The sequence below is a fragment of the Salmo trutta genome, chromosome 1 (genome assembly GCF_901001165.1).
Source record: "Salmo trutta chromosome 1, fSalTru1.1, whole genome shotgun sequence".
In the NCBI taxonomy this organism is placed as follows: domain Eukaryota; kingdom Metazoa; phylum Chordata; class Actinopteri; order Salmoniformes; family Salmonidae; genus Salmo; species Salmo trutta.
This window is the reverse complement of record NC_042957.1, coordinates 16,564,595-16,581,006: the sequence shown is the minus strand read 5'-3', so window position 1 is coordinate 16,581,006 and position 16,412 is coordinate 16,564,595.

The following is a 16,412-nucleotide window of genomic DNA, read 5'->3' as shown; positions in this document are numbered from 1 at the left end:
TGCTGTTGGGCTTTGATGTGGCGCAGCTGGCAGGCTGCAGGTGGCGCATCACTGGGGAGACGCCAGCGTCCAACACCACCGATGGCTTATCGAGTTGTTCTAATTTTGAGGACGAGCACAAAACAATGCAACCCATTGATCTGATGTGACCGTTACATGACAGGATTGAATGAAATAATGATATGATGGTATGATTATAGGATCAGAGACTTTGAAGCTCGGCATCAGTGGTCACATTATTTGATCTGTCAATAACATCAACTTGTTCTCATAATATCAGTGAGGTGGATGAATTGTAGGACTTCAGACTGTTTATCTATGAACCATGTTAGCCAGTTGTCTGTTATTGGAAGTTAGATTTAGTGATTGATTATAAGTCCAGATAGGCCACTGTTTAATTGGATTGATAATTGGGCAATTCAGTATCTCTATTGATCATATTCTAACTGTGGGACTGAGTAAACTGAACTAGACCGCTAGAGTTCACCCTGCTACTGGAGAGTGTGAAATCCATGAGCGAAATCAATCCCCCCCCCCCCCCAATATTCAGAACAGGTCGATTTCTTATTAGGTCGGGGCCCCCAGGTAGCATATGGGCACATCATAAGCAATGGAAAAATGTGTAGAATTGCAGGAAATTTGCTTTAACCCAATGACTTTTTCTTCATCCGTTGGTACCAACCATTAGTCTGTGTGATTAACGGGGGCTGAGCTAGAGAGGTGTTTGTGAGACAAGGGCGGATCCTGAAGGGGCCCGGGGGACTCTTTTTTACAAAAACATCTGTAGAGTCCAAATGATTTGAGCTATACACTTTAAAGCTATCTATGAAAAGCTGAGGCTCTCACAAACATGCACATGTAATGCGCACAAGCTACACAAGCGTCGTTAGAAGGTAAAGGGTTCTTCTACATAGAATATCATTGGAAATCCCAGGAAATATTGTCTATAATACAGTTCTAAGCTCACATAGTTGCTGTCACAAACACCGAACTCCACACAGTTGTCACTGATGAGTTGGATTTTCATTTCACACTATGCAAACAATTTCTATACTTACAGCGTTCATATATATTCATTTTTTTCAGGTTTTTGCTTTGTTAATAAAACTCATGAATGCAGCTGTTTATGTTAAATGGTACTCTACTTGTAGCCCTGGTTGTCCTGAAAAGAAAATGGTAAAACACTTCATTGTGAAGCTAAATATAAGGTCTGAACAGCAGATAAATAAGTCAGATAAATGAAAAGCTGAATTTTTGGCTGGAGTCTCAGGACTGACAGGGTTAACGGTCGACTTTGAGCACAAAAAACGGTTAAACTTACAGTGAGGGAAAAAAGTATTTGATCCCCTGCTGATTTTGTACGTTTGCCCACTGACAAAGAAAGGATCAGTCTATAATTTTAATGGTAGGTTTATTTGAACAATGAGAGACAGAATAACAACAAAAATCCAGAAAAAAGCATGTTAAAAATGTTATAAATTGATTTGCATTTTAATGAGGGAAATAAGTATTTGACCCCCTCTCAATCAGAAAGATTTCTGGCTCCCAGGTGTCTTTTATACAGGTAACGAGCTGAGATTAGCAGCACACTCTTAAAGGGAGTGCTCCTAAACTCAGTTTGTTACCTGTATAAAAGACACCTGTCCACAGAAGCAATCAATCAATCAGATTCCAAACTCTCCACCATGGCCAAGACCAAAGAGCTCTCCAAGGATGTCAGGGACAAGATTGTAGACCTACACAAGGCTGGAATGGGCTACAAGACCATCGCCAAGCAGCTTGGTGAGAAGGTGACAACAGTTGGTGCGATTATTTGCAAATGGAAGAAACACAAAATAACTGTCAATCTCCCTCGGCCTGGGGCTCCATGCAAGATCTCACCTCGTGGAGTTGCAATGATCATGAGAATGGTGAGGAATCAGCCCAGAACTACACGGGAGGATATTGTCAATGATCTCAAGGCAGCTGGGACCATAGTCATCAAGAAAACAATTGGTAACACACTATGCCGTGAAGGACTGAAATCCTGCAGCGCCCGCAAGGTCCCCCTGCTCAAGAAAGCACATATACATGCCCGTCTGAAGTTTGCCAATGAACATCTGAATGATTCAGAGGACAACTGGGTGAAAGTGTTGTGGTCAGATGAGACCAAAATGGAGCTCTTTGGCATCAACTCAACTCGCCGTGTTTGGAGGAGGAGGAATGCTGCCTATGACCCCAAGAACACCATCCCCACCGTCAAACATGGAGGTGGAAACATTATGCTTTGGGGGTGTTTTTCTGCTAAGGGGACAGGACAACTTCACCGCATCAAAGGGACGATGGACGGGGCCGTGTACCGTCAAATCTTGGGTGAGAACCTCCTTCCCTCAGCCAGGGCATTGAAAATGGGTCGTGGATGGGTATTCCAGCATGACAATGACCCAAAACACACGGCCAAGGCAACAAAGAAGTGGCTCAAGAAGAAGCACATTAAGGTCCTGGAGTGGCCTAGCCAGTCTCCAGACCTTAATCCCATAGAAAATCTGTGGAGGTTGCTGAAGGTTCGAGTTGCCAAACGTCAGCCTCGAAACCTTAATGACTTGGAGAAGATCTGCAAAGAGGAGTGGGACAAAATCCCTCCTGAGATGTGTGCAAACCTGGTGGCCAACTACAAGAAACGTCTGACCTCTGTGATTGCCAACAAGGGTTTTGCCACCAAGTACTAAGTCATGTTTTGCAGAGGGGTCAAATACTTATTTCCCTCATTAAAATGCAAATCAATTTATAACATTTTTGACATGCGTTTTTCTGGATTTTTTTGTTGTTATTCTGTCTCTCACTGTTCAAATAAACCTACCATTAAAATTATAGACTGATCATTTCTTTGTCAGTGGGCAAACGTACCAAATCAGCAGGGGATCAAATACTTTTTTCCCTTACTGTAAACTCTTTCTCAATTTTCAAACAGAAATGGCCGTTGTGACCGACATAGCCAGTGCATTAGATAAGCTAGACACTTGTAGATAACCAGAAACTCCTTCAGTTTGTATTGACATCATTTCACATGATTTGTTTTTGGATGGAAGCTGTAGAGATCAGTAAGAAATGGCACTTCTGTAGCCAAATATCTTATTCATCAAATGTTTTTGTTCTTAAACATTAAATGACCATATATATGGTGTTGCATTGATCAGTTATACAGTTTAAAGCTGTTATTTAAGCATTTTGTCCAAAGTCGACCTTTAAAGTAACTGTCCAGTGTTTCCAGATTTCTATGAAATATGACCTATAATTAATTACAATATGAGTCAAATAGATTTCCTTCCAATTTTTTTGTTATTAAGTATGTTAAATAGCAGATTTTCTGTGTTGGCATGGTGTGGGCATACCCAAACAACATAATGGTATGGGCTTATAGCAGTCATTAAAAATATGAATGTGAGCAGACCGCTGGTTGGCCAGCTCATCCTCCTCAGGAGGATGACATCCTCCTCTATCAGGAAATAGCCACCATTCTTTAAGCAATCTGTTTGAGATACAAGTTTTTGGTGGGGGTTTTGAAGTGTTTTTTTTCTTCTCCAATTTACAGTACATTCAGAAAGTAAAATGTATTTTTTTTAAATCCCTCATCAATCTAAACACAAATTGTATATATTTTTTAAATTCCTCATCAATCTACACACAATACCCCATAATGACAAAGCAAAAACAGGTTAGATTGGGTTCAAGTCTGGGCTCTGGCTGGGCCACTCAAGGAATTCAGAGACTTGTCCCGAAGCCACTCACTCATGCATTGTCTTGGCTGTGTGCTGAGGGTCATCCTCTTGGAAGGTGAACCTTCACCTCAGTCTGAGGTCTTGAGCACTCTGGAGCAGGTTTTCACCAAGGATCTCTCTGTACTTTGCTCCGTTCATCTTTCCCTCGATCCTGACCAGTGTCCCAGTCCCTGCCACTGAAAAACATCCCCACAGCATGATGCTGCCACCACCATGCTTCACAGTAGGGATGGTGCCAGGTTTCCTCCAGATGTGACGCTTGGCATTCAGGCCAAAGAGTTCAATCTTGGTTCCATCAGACCAGAGAATCTTGTTTCTCATGGTCTGAGAGTTCTTTACGTGCCTTTTGGCAAACTCCAAGCGGGCGGTCATGTGCCTTTTACTGAGGAGTGTCTTCTGTCTGACCACTCTATCATGAAGGCCTGATTGGTTGAGTGCTGCAGAGATGGTTGTCCTTCTGTAAGTTTCTTCCATCTCCACAGAGGAACTCTGGAGCTCTGTCAGATTGACCATCAGGATCTTGGTCACTTCCCTGACCAAGGCCCTTCTCCCCCGATTGCTCAGTTTGGCCAGGCTGCCAGCTCTAGGCAGTCTTGATGGCTCCTAACTTCTTCCATTTAAGAATGATGGAGGCCACTGTGTTCTTGGGGACCTTCAATGCTGCAGAAATCCTTTGGTACCTTTCCCCAGATCTCTGCCCCAACACAATCCTGTCTCGGAGCGCTACAGACAATTCCTTCGACCTCATGGATTGGTTTTTGCTCTGACATGCACTGTTAACTGTGGGACCTTATATAGACAGGTGTGTGCCTTTCCAAATCATGTCCAATCAATTGAATTTACCACAGGTGGACTCTGTCATGACGTTGGCCTGAGGGGGGAGGTTTATGAGCCCCATAAATACCTTTCCCCTTTTTCCTCTCTCTACTCTCCCAATGTGACTATTGAAAATCCCTTTGTTAACATGGAGAGAGAGTCTGGTGACAACAAAAGATGGGAACGGAACCATATTTCGGTAATCCAACCAGCTGAAAATATGCGTTGGTACTAAATGAATATGATGCCAGATCAGTTGGCGTCTGAGACATTATTACTGATGATAGGACGACATAAACTGTATCTTGGAAAGTCAAAACATTCTAGTTATCAGATTCACATGGAATTGTTGTGCAATTTAAATGTTTAAATATGAAACTATTTGTGAAAAGATTAAATGTAATTTTATCTTCCAAATGAGAGAATTGGGTTTTCATGAGTGAACTATGCTCAACTCAGTGGCCCTGCCCATGTGAACAGACATTGGTTATAAACTATGAAACACGCCCTTCTCTCCCCTCCTATATAAAGCCCTTGACGAAAATGAAACTTTCTGTTCCGAGGACGTTAGGGCGACGGTCCTACGTTAAAAGGGCTCAGATAATATCCTGTTCCAAGGACGTGTGGACTTGAGTTCCCCACGTTGAAAGGACAAAGACCACCTACAGAACCAAGCCAACCTTAGAGAACCTAACAAAATTAGCATAGGATTTCAATGTGAAGGTGACGACCTACACGCCGAAAGGATAAATTTTGACTATACCAGCCAGAATATAGCATGAGCTGAAAGTATGGCAACTTGGTATGAACTTTGAACTCTTATTCACTAAAGAACTGATACCTTCTAGCCGTCGTGTTAGCACAGCAACTGTAGACATGGGCTAGGAGAGGATGGACAGAGTATGTGTTATACCACACGACGACAATACTGCCAAGTATCCATCTACCACCAGAGATCCATGCTGGACAAACCGGCCTTCCATCGACGACCAATCTACCAAAGCACAGCTCAGAGTAAAAATGTATTGCATTCTCCTTTTTCAAACGGGCGGCATTTAGAATGCATAAGATACTGTATTTACGATAGCATAGCTTCTCCCTTTGTTACTCAGTCTTCCCGCTCTTTCACTCAAACCTCCCCTTTTCTTTGTGTAACCAGCCGCTATATCGGCTCTGTTCACCAGGTCCATCAATGTATGATTCATTCTGTGTATATGTAATGCTGTGTGATTTGTTAGGTATTTAGTAAATAAATAATTAAACCAAATTTTGTATTGCTGATTCAACTTGTTAGCCAGGGTTCATGAAGATAACCAATCATTTACAACTTTCAGATGAGACTAAATAAGGTGAGGATTAAATATTGACTGCTACTGACGTAAAAGATTACCAGGTCTTTAAGAGTTTATTTGGAAGATAACAGCTCTATAAACATTCTTTCGTGGTGCCCCGACTTTCTAGTTAATTATTTACCTGATTAGCTTAATCAGGTAATATTAATTACAGAGAAATTATTTTATAGAATAGCATGTCATATCACTTAATCCGGCATAGCCAAAGACACGACAACTCCAACCAAGTTGTAGAAACATCTCAAGGATGATCATTGGAAACAGGATGCACCTGATCTCAATTTCAACTCTCATAGCAAAGAGTCTGAATACTTATGTAAATAAGGTGTTTCTGTTTTTTATTTGTAATAAATTAGCAAAATTATCTAAAAACCTGATTTTGCTTTGTCATTATGTGATATTGTGTGTAGAATGATGAGGAAAAACATGAATTTAATCAATTTTAGAATAAGACTGTAACGTAACAAAATGTGGAAAAAGTCAAGTGGTCTGAATTCCGAATGCACTGTATGCTTTGGCCACAAATATGAGTATAGGATGAGTCAACAACATTATTTGGGTGTGAGATAACAGAACATGAACAATTAAAAGTGAGATTTTTACTGGATAGTTACTTTAAAACTGCTAGACGTTCTCTCACCCTCATGGCAAAATGTGAAGAATAGCATGTGATGAGCTATAAAACATCACATTTGTCTCTCTGCCCCATGGCAAAATGTGTAGAATTGCAGGAAATTAGCTTTAAAACTGTCTCTCTACCTCATGGCAAAATGTGTTTGAATGCAGGAAGTTTGCTTTTTCCCCCCAAAAATCCAGTTTCCCCCCCCAAAAAAATATAATATCATTTTTTTTGTGGGGGGGGGGGTTGGGTCTTTCACTCTTTTCCTCCATATGCCCCTAGAAAATACCACTCAAGAAAGGCATAAGTCAGGTCAAACTATGTAGAATTGCAGGAAATGCATTTTAAAATGTCCCCCGGACCCCCACTCTACTGTTCGTCCCCCCCAATATCTACACCGCAATGTTTTGGTGACGTCCCTGCTACTTGACATTGTTAGGGGCTGTCCTAGTGTCTGAGAAGACAAGTGCAAGCCTCCCACTGGCAGCACCTGGAGGGAAGTCTGTGTGTGTGTGTGTGTGTGTGTGTGTGTGTGTGTGTGTGTGTGTGTGTGTGTGTGTGTGTGTGTGTGTGTGTGTGTGTGTGTGTGTGTCTGTGTGTCTGTGTGTGTGCGCGTGGGTGTGTGTGCGCGTGTGCTTGTCTGTGTGAGTCGGCATCATCCTCCCACTCTCTTCCCTTTCCTACTCTCCCTCCTGTCTCTCCACTTCCTCTTAATCCCCCTTTCCTCCACTTCTCCCCACCTCTCTCAGGGAATGTGAGCCCCTGTCAATGTACACTCCTCCACTTTTCCAGTTTCCAGTTCAAACCAGGCAGTGGCTGGCACACTTATTATGTATCTTCAGTGTCACCCTTAAATGGTTGTCCAGGGAACCAATTCTATTGGATGAGAGACGGAAGCCCCCACAACAGAGAGGACATGGTAAGTAAAACAGTGCTAGAAAAAGAGACCCCAACACACTGGCATAGGCCTGTAACATACAGTTTAGACCCAACCTACCAGTGTGCTGGAGTTTCTTTTCCTAATATTGAGGGGTTGTCCCTACATGCACCTGGGACAACATATGGTGTACGAACTGCAAAGAACCCTGAAGTTGTCCCTTAGGCACAGATCTAGGATCAGTTTACCCAGCTCACGCCATAGTGTTACATTGTTCATATTACTTCCCGTGTCAATGTGACCCTCACAGCTGAGTTGGTCGAGCCTGGCGCTTGTAATACCAGGATAGTGGGTTGGGTTCCCGGCGACCACCCATACTTAAAAATGTATGTAAGCATGACTATAAGTTGCTTTGGGTAAAAGGGTCTCCTACAGTAAATGATATATTTTATGTACAGGACCAGTCAAAAGTTTGGACACACCTACTCATTCCAGGGTTTTCTTTATTTTTACTATTTTCTACATTGTAGAATAATAGTGAAGACATCAAAACTATGAAATAAAACATGGAATCATGTAGTAACCAAAAAAGTGTTAAACAACTAAAAATATATTTTATATTTGAGATTCTTCAAAGTAGCCACCCTTTGCCTTGATTATAGCTTTGCGCACTCTTGAAATTCTCTCAACCAGCTTCATGAGGTAGTCACCTGGAATGCATTTCAATGAACAGGTGTGCCTTGTTAAAAGTACATTTGTGGAATTTCTTTCCTTAATGCGTTTGAGCCAATCAGTTGTGTTGTGACAAGGTAGGGGTGGTATACAGAAGATAGCCCTATTTGGTAAAAGACCAAGTCCATGTTATGGCAAGAACAGCTCAAATAAGCAAAGAGAAATGACAGTCCATCATTACTTTAAGATATGAAGGTTAGTCAATCCGGAAAATGTCAAGAACTTTTAAAGTTTCTTCAAGTGCAATCGCAAAACCATCAAGCGCTATGATGAAACTGGCTCTCATGATGACCGCCACAGGAAAGGAAGACCCAGAGGTACCTCTGCTGCAGAGGATAAATTCATTAGAGTTGCCAGCCTCAGATTGCAGCCCAAATAAATGCTTCACAGAGTTCAACAGACACATCTTAACATCAACTGCGTGAATCAGGACTTCATGGTCGAATTGCTGCAAAGAAACCACTACTAAAGGACACCAATAAGAAGAAGAGACTTGCTTGGGCCAAGAATCACGAGCAATGGACATGAGACCGGTGCAAATATGTCCTTTGGTCTGATGAGTCCAAATTGAGATTTTTGGTTCCAACCGCCATGTCTTTATGAGACGCAGAGTAGGTGAACGGATGATCTCCGCATGTGTGCTTCTCACCGTGAAGCATGGAGGAGGATGTGTGATGGTGTGGGGGTGTTTTGCTGGTGACACTGTCAGTGATTTATTTGGAATTCAAGGCACCCTTGTCCAGCATGCAGTGATACGCCATCCCATCTGGTTTGCACTTAGTGGGACTATCATTTGTTTTTCAACAGGAAAATGACCCAAAACACATCTCTAGGCTTTGTAAGGGCTATTTGAACAAGAAGGAGAGGGATGGAGTGCTGCATCAGATGACCTGGCCTCCACAATCACCCGACCTAAACCCAATTGAGATGGTTTGGGATGAGTTGGACTGCAGAGTGAAGGAAAAGCAGCCAACAAGTGCTCAGCATATGTGGGATCTCCTTCAAGACTGTTGGAAAAGCATTCCATGTGACTACCTCATGAAGCTGGTTGAGAGAATTTCAAAAGTGTTCAAAGCTATCATCAAGGCAAAGGATGGCTACTTCGAAGAATCTAAAATCTAAAATATATTTTGATTTGACTAACACTTTTTGTTATTACATGATTCCATATGTGTTATTTCATAGTTGTGATGTCTTCACTATTATTCTACAATGTAGAAAATAGCAAAAATAAAGCAAAATCCTTGAATGAGTAGGTAACTTTTGACTGGTACTGTACATTGGACTGATTTGACTCACAAGTCCCAGTCAGGAAATGTCATTAGGACGCATGCCATGTGCAATCTTCTCAAGTGTGATAATTGGCCGTCAAGGCTCAACGAGTACATGAGAACATATAGACGTGAACTCAAGAAGACACCCTGCAGGAGGACCTCAGCTCACCAGCTGTGACACAATGCTGTGTGTTAGGCTACTGAGGGTTGCAGGGCACGTGAGGGCCACAGGCGTTGTGTGTTTGTGTGCAGTATATATTGTGGCAGTCGGCAGGGAGAGGTGAGGGGAGTGGTTATTGAGGGGAGATCTGGCAGCCCGTTGGCTCCACCCCCGGGCCTTATATGGACTTCCTGCCCCAACGAGGAAAGGCTGTGTTTCGTTAAGCCAGGGAGCACTTGGGGATAAAGGAGGAAGCAGCCTGCACAAAGGGGCAGAACGGCTTGTGGACTGTGAGGTGATTGGTGAATTCCCACTTCTTTCCCCGCGTATAAAAACCCCTAATAAACTTCCCATTTGTGTTCTGATTGTGCTACTGGTGCCTGTCTGTTATTGAACTTGGTAACGTGGAAACCCCACACCCTTGAGCCTGCTACAATATGTTAAATGGTGTATCTGATGAAGCCATGATGACTCACTATCCCATGAGCCTCTGAATTGGGACTCAATGTTGTCTGTTGGGTGTTCATGTCTTGCGGTCTGTTGGGTGTTCATGTCTTGCTGTCTGTTGGGTGTTCATGTCTTGCTGTCTGTTGGGTGTTCATGTCTTGCTGTCTGTTGGGTGTTCATGTCTTGCTGTCTGTTGGGTGTTCATGTCTTGCTGTCTGTTGGGTGTTCATGTCTTGCTGTCTGTTGGGTGTTCATGTCTTACTGTCTGTTGGGTGTTCATGTCTTGCTGTCTGTTGGGTGTTCATGTCTTGCTTGAAGTATAGATTTGGCCAATAAATAGTGAATGTGTGTTGATAGTTTGTGTGCTCATTCCCTACAGGGTGTTTTTTACAGCATTGTTACAGAACAGAGAATAATTTGGTTCATCAGTTACATTCTGGAGTCACAGAAGGCTTCTGGGGTTATGATGTCATGAGAAAGGTTGTGATTTCATGAGGTTTCTGTCATAACGAGAAGGGTCCTGGGGTTATGATGTCATGAGAAAGGTTGTGATTTCATGAGGTTTCTGTCATAATGAGAAGGGTCCTGGGGTTATGATGTCATGAGAAAGGTTGTGATTTCATGAGGTTTCTGTCATAACGAGAAGGGTCCTGGGGTTCTGATGTCATGAGAAAGGTTGTGATTTCATGAGGTTTCTGTCATAACGAGAAGGGTCCTGGGGTTCTGATGTCATGAGAAAGGTTGTGATTTCATGAGGTTTCTGTCATAATGAGAAGGGTCCTGGGGTTCTGATGTCATGAGAAAGGTTGTGATTTCATGAGGTTTCTGTCATAACGAGAAGGGTCCTGGGGTTCTGATGTCATGAGAAAGGTTGTGATTTCATGAGGTTTCTGTCATAACGAGAAGGGTCCTGGGGTTATGATGTCATGAGAAAGGTTGTGATTTCATGAGGTTTCTGTCATAACGAGAAGGGTCCTGGGGTTCTGATGTCATGAGAAAGGTTGTGATTTCATGAGGTTTCTGTCATAACGAGAAGGGTCCTGGGGTTCTGATGTCATGAGAAAGGTTGTGATTTCATGAGGTTTCTGTCATAACGAGAAGGGTCCTGGGGTTCTGATGTCATGAGAAAGGTTGTGATTTCATGAGGTTTCTGTCATAACGAGAAGGGTCCTGGGGTTATGATGTCATGAGAAAGGTTGTGATTTCATGAGGTTTCTGTCATAACGAGAAGGGTCCTGGGGTTATGATGTCATGAGAAAGGTTGTGATTTCATGAGGTTTCTGTCATAACGAGAAGGGTCCTGGGGTTCTGATGTCATGAGAAAGGTTGTGATTTCATGAGGTTTCTGTCATAACGAGAAGGGTCCTGGGGTTCTGATGTCATGAGAAAGGTTGTGATTTCATGAGGTTTCTGTCATAACGAGAAGGGTCCTGGGGTTCTGATGTCATGAGAAAGGTTGTGATTTCATGAGGTTTCTGTCATAACGAGAAGGGTCCTGGGGCCGGATTCACAAAACTTTACTTACGAAAAAAAGTAAGACGCTGCTTAAGGCAGTTCGTAAATGTTCTTAGGAATTCGTAGTTTTCTTAGGAGCTTCGTAAATATCTTTCTTAAATCCCTTGCCATTATTTTATATTCTGATTTTATAGTAAAAATATAATTGAATTTAGCTGAATAAAATAGAAAACATATTTTTTTCCATTCCGGAGCAAGTGTGCATATGAAGTGGCTATGTTGAGCGTAAAAGTGATCAGGTCCTGTATGCTAGATTTAGAGTTATTTGGCAACTTTAGTTGTGAATGATACAAACCTTCGAATGACTTAGAAATCAAAACATATATGGGCTGCATCAAAGACTCAAACTGGACAGTTTTATCTCAATCTCTTCATTCAAAGACTCAGTCACGGACACTCAATTACTGACAGTTGTGGCTGCTTTGCGTGATGTCTTGTCTCTACCTTCTTGCCCTTTGCTGTTGTCTGTGCCCAATAATGTTTGTGCCCTATTTTGTGCTGCTACCATGTTGTGTTGCTGCCATGCTATGTTGTGTCTTAGGTCTCTCTTTATGTAGTGTTGACTCTCTTGTCGTGATGTGTGTTTTGTCCTATATTTTTAATCCCAGCCCTCGTCCCCGGATGAGGCCTTTGGCCTTTTAGTAGGCCGTCATTATAAATAAGAATTTGTTCTTAACTGACTTTCCTAGTTAAAGGTGCAATTAGAAATAAATGATGCGACTATAGGCTATTGAGAAAGTTGCATAGAAAGCTTGTGTTCTGTTCCTGGCCTCAGGCTGCACACTGTTCTCTCATGTGATCATATTTTCACCCAACAGACTATTCTCAATTTAACCTTGTCTTTACTAATATGTCAAATTTGTTTTGATTTAGAATGATCCATTAATAAAATGGGCAGGAACAGCGGCAGGGGGAAAAGACAGGTCATCCATATGCACTAGAATAGGGAATTGAGGCCCACCGGTTCCTTTTTCAATCAGGTTAGCTCATTCCATGCGTTAACCACTGTTTGAGGAGCATTCTAGCTGTGCAAAGGGTGATATTCCGCCCAAACGTTGTATGCCATGGGCTCTGCAGCTACCCAGTGATTCATTTGGGAAACCAATACCGCTTTCCCATAGGATTCACGACATGCCTGTAAAAACAATTGTGCAATGTTTATACGATCCCCTTTCGTACATAGCCCATGTTGCCTCTTTCTTTGACATTAATACACCCAGTGCTTTAGCCAGGAACTCTGAAAGGTGGGAGGAGTTGGAAGCTGATATTGCGTTTAAATTATGTCAGATGAAGACGTGGCTGATGAAGGGATTCACCAACCATCATGAGCTGACTGATGATGATGATGATGAGCTGACTGATGAACAAAAACATTTCAATTGATGTTTGAGTCCCGCACACGGACATGTGCATCATGTCTGACATTATTGCGGCCTGCTGCATCCTGCATAATGTGTGTGAGCTGAACAAACAGAAGCTCCTGCCAGAGTGGGGAGTTGAACATCAATTGGCAGCCAAGGCTGATCAGCTGGCAATAAAGGGGTAAGAAATGATGATGCACATGCAGTTTGTGCAGCCATCTTGTCAACTTTGTAAATGAAGTAGTGAGCTGTTCCCTGATACATTGTCCCTTACAAAGCAGAGATTAAACTCATTCTGATTTATGCTTATTTCATATGTTTTCTAAACATCTTTTAACAATGAATATAGTGTGATATTTCCTTGTCAGTTACTGTTCAACAGTGTACACCCATAGACTAAGACTCAGTAGCAACAGAGCCTCCTCCTGTATATTTTCCTCATGGAGTCCAACTACGTTTTCCAGGTAGGGCTGGTCCATGGATTCCAATTCGGGCTGCAAACTTTTCCACCATCACCTCAGATGCCACCTCAATTTTGGTCTTTGCCCACTTTTTGGAGTGAGCGCTGCTAGCAGTGTCTGGGGAAAAACAAAGTAGATAAAATTAGTAAGATGTCAGGCCTGGTGCATCTAAAAGGCGAGAGGGAAGACTGGAAAGGAATTGAATGTCTCATAGGAGCAGAGTGATTGTTTACAAAAGCAGTATGGCTATACAACAAACAGTTTTACATAATAAACCAATAATGTAAGACGTTGCTAAAGTAAGTCATGGCCTAACAAGGTGGCTACTCAACCAAACAGTGTTGGCTGACTATCTAGCAAACAATGCTAGCTAGCAAGCTAGTGAACAATAGATACAGCAAAACAACTCACCGTCGTGTCTAGTGTTGTCGGCTGCAGGTACATCTGACACAGGCCATGTTTTCCAATCAGGTTCAACCTGCTGTTGAACTTCTTTCTTCAAATTGATAATCACAGTGAGGTGAGTTGTAAAAGCACAATACTGTTTTGATGTGATTTTCCATTGCATTTGCATTGATGTTAGTGGTTAGAGGAACAATAGAGCCCTGAGCCAGTGTGGCAGTAATGGGGGGGGGGGCAGTTCATTAGAACTGTTCTCATAATCATTTCAGGACGCTCTTGAAAAATATATTTCAAATCTCAATGAGCCCCTCCTGGTTAAATAAAATAAATAATGACATCACTACCCTAATTGACATCAGAGGCCAGATTCACAAATCCTTAAGAAGACATTTCTTTTTAACTGCCATTTTTTCCTTAACTATAGACTTAAGAAGAAAGTTAAGACAAGTTGCTATTCCTCAATAAAGTTCTTGGACATGTTATTAAGGTTTTTCCTAAGTTTCTTCCTAAGAAAAAAGTTAATAAACGGGATTCTTGAAAATAATGCTTAGGATTTCTTCTTGGAAATGTACTTAACTTTAGGACAGCTAAACCCTTGTCTTCAGACGAATGGATACTTTTGTAAACATTAACGTTTTCTTGCACAACAGACACAGTTGGCTAACGGAAATATAAATACAGCAAGAAAACAAATTAAACATGCATATTCTAGCTAGCTAGTAATTAACAATATATTACAATATTCTAGAAGTGTTAAATAGCTAGTGTTATCTCGTCAATTTGCAAAGAAGAACTTGGCTAACTTAGCTAACATTAACGTCGTTAGCTATGTTGTTGGCTATAATGTCGGGACGTGTCGGCTAGCTAAGGTAGCTACCTAATTTACCGGTTGCGCAGTCCCTCTACCACCGTCTCTCCTATCATGGACGACATCTTCTCCTCCAGCTGGTCCACATTAACGGTCTCTCAGCTCCCTTCTTCTTAGCAGCCGACTTGATGTCGGACCACTTCTTTTTTACGGCGTCACTGTCCCTTGCCATACCCCCGACGGCAGAGACAGACTCGGCCACTCTCACCCATCCTCTCTTGTTTCTCTCTGCAGTGACCCCGCAGTTATCAAGTCTCCCCAACAGCAACCTTTTCCTGGCTGCTATTTCCTCCACCATCACTTCAAGCTCTTGTTTGCTGAAGTTTATATTGCGCTTTCCTTGGTTATCCATTTTTGATTTTGATGTACAGTAGCTAACGTTAGTCTGGCTATAATGTGTGAAAAATAACGTTTTTCTGTGTGTGTATAAAAGGGTTCGCGAGCCAACTAAAACATTTTTATTCTTGAGACAAAGCAAAAAAATGTATGTAATAAAATGTGAATATCAACACTTTATTATAGTGGGCCAACATCCTATCATCCCTGTCACATAGGCTTCTTTATTAGTTTCAAGCACGTCATTTAATGTCAATGCCACACAAGAAGATATTTACGAAGTTCTTAAAAGCTCACCTTGTCTGCTAAATGAACAAGCCTACAGCCTATGACATGGAGCATAGCCAGATAACATACAGTAGGCCAATTCATTCTGTTCTTATGAAATACATTTTCTTCATATCATAATGTTTCTGTCACGCCCTGATGTTTCACCTGTCCTTGTGCTTGTCTCCACCCCTCCAGGTGTCGCCCATCTCCCCCACTTATCGTCTGTGTATTTATACCTGTGTTCTCAGTTTGTCTGTGCCAGTTGGTCTTGTTTGTCAAGCTTACCAGCGTTTGTCCTGTCAGCTCCTGTCTTTTCCCAGCCTCTCTTTTTCTCATCCTCCTGGTTTTTGACCCTTGCCTGTCCTGACCCTGTACCCGCCCGCCTGACCACTCTGCCTGTCCCTGAGCCTGCCTGGCATCCTGTACCTTTGCTCCACCTCTGGATTACTGAATTCTGCCTGTCCCTGAGCCTGACTGCTGTCCTGTACCTTTGCTCCACCTCTGGATTATCAACCCCTGCCTGCCTTGACCTGTCGTTTGCCTGCCCCTCTTACAATAAACATTATTACTTCACACAGTCTGCACTTGGGTCTTTCTTTAGACCTGACTAAAATAAATAATGGATTTATAGTGATGGTGTATATTACATTGATTTAGTAGACTTCTTTAAATGTGTTTTGTGAGCAGTTTATACATTGAGGCCTGGAGATGCTAAACGTGTTTATGTTAATGAACGGTCAACTACCGTGAGACAGGCATTACAATAACCGGCTGAGAAAATGTTTGCCCGCCATAGCCCTAACATTGGTGGAACCAGCTTCCCCCTGAAGCTAGGGCAGAGTCTCTGCCGAAAACATCTGAAACGTTACCTCTTCAAAGAGTATTTTAAATAATCCCACAGCAATTTGAAGATGATCCTGTACTGAACTGGGAGGCAGTGGATTTGGATGAGATGGTCGTTGGGATAGGAGACACTCTATTCCTGTGCTTCTTTGCCTCATCAATCTCATCAGCCCCAGCCCTCTCACAGCCTCTCAAGCCACCATCACTCCCCATCTCATCCCCTATTTCCCCCACCTCCCCATTCCTCTCACCCCCCTTCAAGCCACCATCACTCCCCATCTCACCCCCTATTTCCCTCAGCTCCCTATCCCTCTCACCCCC